General features: G+C 43.6%; 1 long non-coding RNA gene across 1 annotated transcript; it reads right to left on the bottom strand.

Annotated features, from left to right (window-relative positions):
* Window positions 1-2,208: 2,208 nt before the first annotated feature.
* On the bottom strand, window positions 2,209-3,919 carry LOC308596646. The gene is made up of 2 exons (XR_014012601.1): window positions 3,792-3,919; window positions 2,209-2,922 (listed from the first exon to the last, which is right to left on the bottom strand). It is a non-coding gene; the product is annotated as an uncharacterized lncRNA (long non-coding RNA).
* Between the last annotated feature and the right edge of the window lie 1,735 nt (window positions 3,920-5,654).

The raw sequence follows: 5,654 nt of genomic DNA, 5'->3' as shown, positions 1-5,654 counted from the left end.
GAAACACTTCTTACTTGTTTTCCCCTCCTTCTTCCGCACTTGCTGGAGTTTGAAAACCCGCGCTCGCTCGCTCCTCCAATCTCCATTGGCTCCTTGGGTGGTGCCGTAGACGCTGGCATGTCTGGAATGCGGTTGTCATGCCAACGCTCTGCTCTCCCTTCCCGCCTTTCCAGCGCGCGCGTCTCTTGCCTGACTCCTACAGCGAGCGCCAACTTGGTCAGCTGGTCCATCGATTCTGGGCGGGGTGAGCGGGAAAGTTCGTCTCTCACCCAAGGGGATAAGCCCTCCTCAAATAACATTTGTATTGGTTCGGAACTCAGATCCCACCCAAGTTTATGGATCAACATCGCAAATCTCGACCAGTACTCTCTCACTGACTGGTTCCCTTGTTTGCACCCCATCAGTTCTTTACGAGTCATACTTTGTTGAACATCACTCGCGAACATGTGGTCCATGGTGCTAAAAAACTTTCTCACATCCTTCAGAGCCGCGTTTTCCGCCGCCATTAAGGGTCGGACCCAATCTCTGGCCCTCCCTTCCAGGTGCCCCACCACGAAAGCGACTATCCCCGCCTCGTCGGCAAAGTCATCATGCTGCAGATCCAGCGCATACTGCACCTCTGTCTTAAAAGCGTTATAATCTCTGGGGTCGCCCCCAAACTTCTGCACTAGTCCTGGTACCTTTCTTGTGATGGGGGTAATCTTCCCCTGGGCATCATGGGTCCTCCTTTCATCCAGCCGCGCTACTAGTAGAGCCAGTTGCTGTTCCAAGTCTCGGTTTCTCTCCTCCAGACTCTGCTCTCCTTTGGCTCCCTCTCCTGCGCCGGCTCCTCCAGTTTGACTCATGACTGTGCCCCTGTCCTCTTGCACACAAGCAACGTAAATGACTGACGGATTGCTATCATGGGAATTGGGGTTGCTTGTGTGTAAACCTCCAGCCGTTCCCAACTGCTTGGGGTGGTTGCGTCTTTCCCCGGCTGAGCAGCCCTTATGCGCTGCTGCTCAATCACTGGCAGAATCCGTCAGTGGGTGTCTCCTAAATTTCTTCCAGCATAAGAATTCCTTAACGGACAACCTTCGCCTCGCCTCTCTGCACGGAAGCCTTCTGCGCAGAGTGGGCGTGCCAAGCGGTGGTCCTCCACTCTCCTCACTGACTTCACTGGAAGAGTCTCGGAGCCTCCCCTCCGAAGTGCTCTCTGCCTCTCCCTTCTTTCTGGTGTCACCTGGACTTCTTTCCCCAGAGGGCGTCCTCTCTCTTCCCTTACTCGTTCCCTCTCCTGCAGAATCTGGGAGCCTAGCCTCTCCACTCTGCTCCGATGTCAGTTCCCTGACAGTACTTAATTCGTTCCGGAGGTCCGTACTTAACCTGAAACTGTTCTTAACCTGAAGCACCACTTTAGCTAATGGGGCCTCCTGCTGCTGCCGTGCCACCGGAGCCATATTTCCGTTCTCATCCTGAAGCAAAGTTCTTAACCCGAAGCACTATTTCTGGGTTAGTGGTATCTGTAACCTGAAGCGTCTGTAACCTGAAGCGTATGTAACCCGAGGTACCACTGTATATGGATTCAGTCATTATCATCCTTACAGTAGGATATCCGTATGAACAAACACTAAATGCTAGTATCTAAAGCAACACTTCATGTATAGACATGGGGGAGAAAATTGATTCAGTTGGTATTTAAAGGTGAACATATTTAGTTGAAAGTTTCTAAAATAATATGGAGAGTGAAACACAGCCATCCTTTGAAATCCGCACTTTCATGAATTTTGCAATGCTGTCCTCCAGACATGTGAAGTGTTTTAAAAATGCATATAGTAAAGTATGCATTAAAATGCATGTATTAGTAAACACACACACAACATACAAAAATGCATTATATTAGGGGAAATTGCTAGGGGGGAAATGTGTATATTAGGCAAAAATTGCATGTTAGGATGTGTGTTTGCACAAAACACTGAAATTTTCATGAGTTGTTTTTTTTTTTAAAAAATCACAAGCTGAGGTAGAAATGGGGACTATAGAATTTAAGGTTGGAATAATAAGATACTGAGAAAAACTGAAACTGAGAAATTTGCCCACCCCAAGCATTGACATCTGTGATATTTATTTATTTCACAAGATATATATATATATTGCTTAATTAACAAAAACCTCTAGGTAGTTTACATAAAACAATATAAAATGGTCATAAGAAAAAATGAATCAAACTTTAAAAGCAAATAGACATAACGTTTAATGAAAACTAGGAAAAATAAGAAGTTGAAAAGCAAATATGCTTAATAAAATAGCATCCCTGGGGAGTCTTACCTAAACAAAATCTTTCTCAGCAGACACTGAAAACAATACACTGAAGGAATCTGCCTAAAGTGTATAGACATAGAGTTCCAGGAAGCAGGCGCTACCACACTGAAGAGTGGTTCTTTGCAAGGGTGGAGAAACATTTCTAAAGGTGCCAGTTTCACCATTAATGGAGACAAATTCTTTGGAAAGTAAACAAAAAACCTGAGTCTGAATCCTGCTCAGTTCCTCCGCAGTTTTCTTTGTTTTATTCCAATATCCTCCAAAGTTTTGTGCCTCTGTTGATGCATCTAGAAATATCTATGAAAATGTGTCTTAGTGATCCCAGAGCAGTTGGAATTATAGACATTGGTTTTCCTTACAGATTCTGAAGCATTCTGATTATAAAATTGAATGGAAAGCTTGTAAATCTGCACACTTTTGCTCCAATGCACACTGTTGCCATGACAGAATATCACCTGTATGTGTGATAGCAGAGCAGCGCCTCTGCTTCTAAAACAGCACAATCAACTAGAGGATCCAGCAAACGACAAATTTCTCCTTCAAGACAGCTGCGTCCAAATGTCATTCTTAATTCCAGAATGAGCCTTGGCTTTGCACCGATATAAAACCATGCTTGCAAACCTATAAATGGAAGAGACAGATGGGGGTTGTAGCTGAGCAGTGGAATATCTGCTTTTCATGCAGGTTCAATCTCAGGCATATGCAGCTAGGGCTAGGAATGTTCCTGGCCTTAAACGCTGGAAAAAAAACATCCTCTGCCAATGTGGACAACACTGGTCTGATTCGATGCAAGACACCTTCTTAGGTTTATTTTGGGAAACTTCAATCAGTTAGCACATTCCACACTAGCTATGCTGGCTTCCCAGAGCATTTCTAAGCCCAATTTAAAGTGCTGTTTTCATACCCACCAACATTTCTCCGATGAAAATAGGGACGTCCTAAATCAGGGGTCAGCAAACTTTTTCAGCAGGGGGCAAGTCCACTGTCCCTCGGACCATGTGGGGGGCCGGACCATATTTTTTTTGGGGGGGAATGAATGAATTCCTATGCCCCACAAATAACCCTGAGATGCATTTTAAATAAAAGGGCACCTTCTACTCATGTAAAAACACGCTGGTTCCTGGACTGTCCGTGGGCCGGATCTGGCCCCTGGGCCTTAGTATGCCTACCCATGTCCTAAACAACAACAACAACAACAACAACAATGACCTGTCCATCTGTATCCTCTCCTCTCCTGGAGGAGTATCCTCTCCTCTCCTAAATCTGGATAGGATTGGACTTATTGTTATAAAACTCTTGGGACAAACTTTTTACATGAAAAGCAACAGAAAGCCTAAGCTTGGCCTTCTTCCTGTTGTCCTTGCCCTACCTAGGACATCCAAGCATTAATGTAAGAAACTAAACATCTTTCTGGAGGGCCTCAAACATTTTACATGCAAAGTTTCAATTCAGACAATTTAAAGAATATTTAGGAAATCTATATAACACACCAAAACACCAGGCAGATATCCATGCTCCCACACTTTGCTTGGGTTGTTCCACAGAATACTTGGCATTGATCAAGTCATGTGTGGAACAATAGGTATCCTTGAGACAAAGTGTGAACAGCACATGACTCCCCTGGGTATTCCAAATGAGAAACAGTTGTCACTGTGATCTATCGCTGCACAACAATTGATTGGAACTGGACAGAATTTCCTGAAGTGCTATTGCATGACTTCGACCAACTCAAATATGTGTTTATGGTGTGTTTTTTAAAAATAATAATAATAATAATAATCAAAAAGTGTTCTGTATCAATCTAAGTGCCACTCAAACTTGCCATGCTGTTACAAATAAGACAATGGTCCTCCACAGTTTTTTTCCTATTCATATTTCTACTTACTCTGATCAAAAACCACAATTCCATTCCAGGCTATACCTGGGCAAATTTATCAGTGCAGCATAAATATTAATCTTAAACACTCTTGTTACTCCCCTTTGTTGCTTAATTTAAGTCCTGTCTCCCCACCTCCACCCCAGAACCCACAGTTCAATATGCAAACCAGAAGAGAAACCCAACGGAAAACATCTTTGGAAACTTTGGGAGACTACTTTTCAGCACCTAAGCCACCCAGTAACCAATATATTCTGTTTGGTCTCATAGATCCTCTTTAATTAAAGGCACTGTTAAAAGTTCCCCCTGGTGTTGTGCTGTGCTTGACATTTTGTTGAGTGGAAATTTGCTGTGTTTGTGCCATGCTCTCAGGAATGTGATCATTAATTAGGGACACCTTTAGATGCATCTATCCTTGGTTTCATTTTCAGGTTTTTTTAAAAAGTTACATGATGCTTTCGTGCTATTTTAGACTTTACACTAATGTACTTTTGTGAACATTTGTGACAAGGATATAGAAGGTGCTCGTCCATTGCTAGAACAGCTATAAAAGGAAATAAAACTGAGCTACACACATAGCAGTTGCATCTTGATCATCAAGTTGAATTTTCACCTTCATTTGCTAAGCAGAACATGCCAAGAGGGGAAAAGGTGTGTGCACATCTCAAGTGAAATCCCTTGTGCAAAGGAGCTGTTTTAGTTTTAAAGTGAGTGAGGCTGTCTGCAATACAATTTGAGCCAAGGAATAACTCGTCTTCTTTTAGCACACTACTGAACCTAAATAAATCATGCTCAGTACTAGTAGTTGTAGCTATACCAGGAGTAGTACAAAATAACTGACTGTCTATCGGTGGATATTGGCAATAACAGCTGAACAAAACCTGTTGGGTTCAAAGGCAGTAGCCCTCATAAGGAATTCAATATAAATCTGCAAATGGGAAATCAGGAATATTTGGATGTATTATGACAGGGGTGGCCAACTCCCAAGAGACTGCGATCTACTCACAAAGTTAAAAACTGGCAGTGATCTACCCCCTTTGGGGGGGTTCAGGTCAAAGTTGTTGAGCTTTTTGGGGGAGCCTAAGTTGTTGAGCTTCTTTGAGGGGAGCCAGTGATCTACCACAGACGTCCAGTGATCTACTGGTAGTTCACAATCTACTTGTTGGACATGCCTGCTCTATGATGCTTCATGGTCTGGACATTCTTTTCAGTCAATATGAGATCAGCATTAGATTGAAGGGGGCTGCGTTACTCACCTGCAGGCTTTCCAACACATGAGAGGGAACCCTGGTCAATTAGGGTTTTCATTCCCATGTTGAAAACCTTATCCCTGAGTAAGACAGACCAATAATTCATTGCTCAGGAACTGTGCCTGTCCTGTATGAGCTCCAGGCTCACAGGAGAAGCCCAGCAATATCCCATCAAGCATTCAAGCCATTCAGAGCACCTTCAGGACCTTGGAGAGCTCCCAGGGTGG

Source organism: Podarcis bocagei (assembly GCF_964188305.1).
Source record: "Podarcis bocagei genome assembly, chromosome: 10".
Lineage (NCBI taxonomy): Eukaryota > Metazoa > Chordata > Lepidosauria > Squamata > Lacertidae > Podarcis > Podarcis bocagei.
The sequence above is the reverse complement of the archived record's forward strand: the minus strand, read 5'-3'. Positions and strand labels throughout refer to the sequence as shown.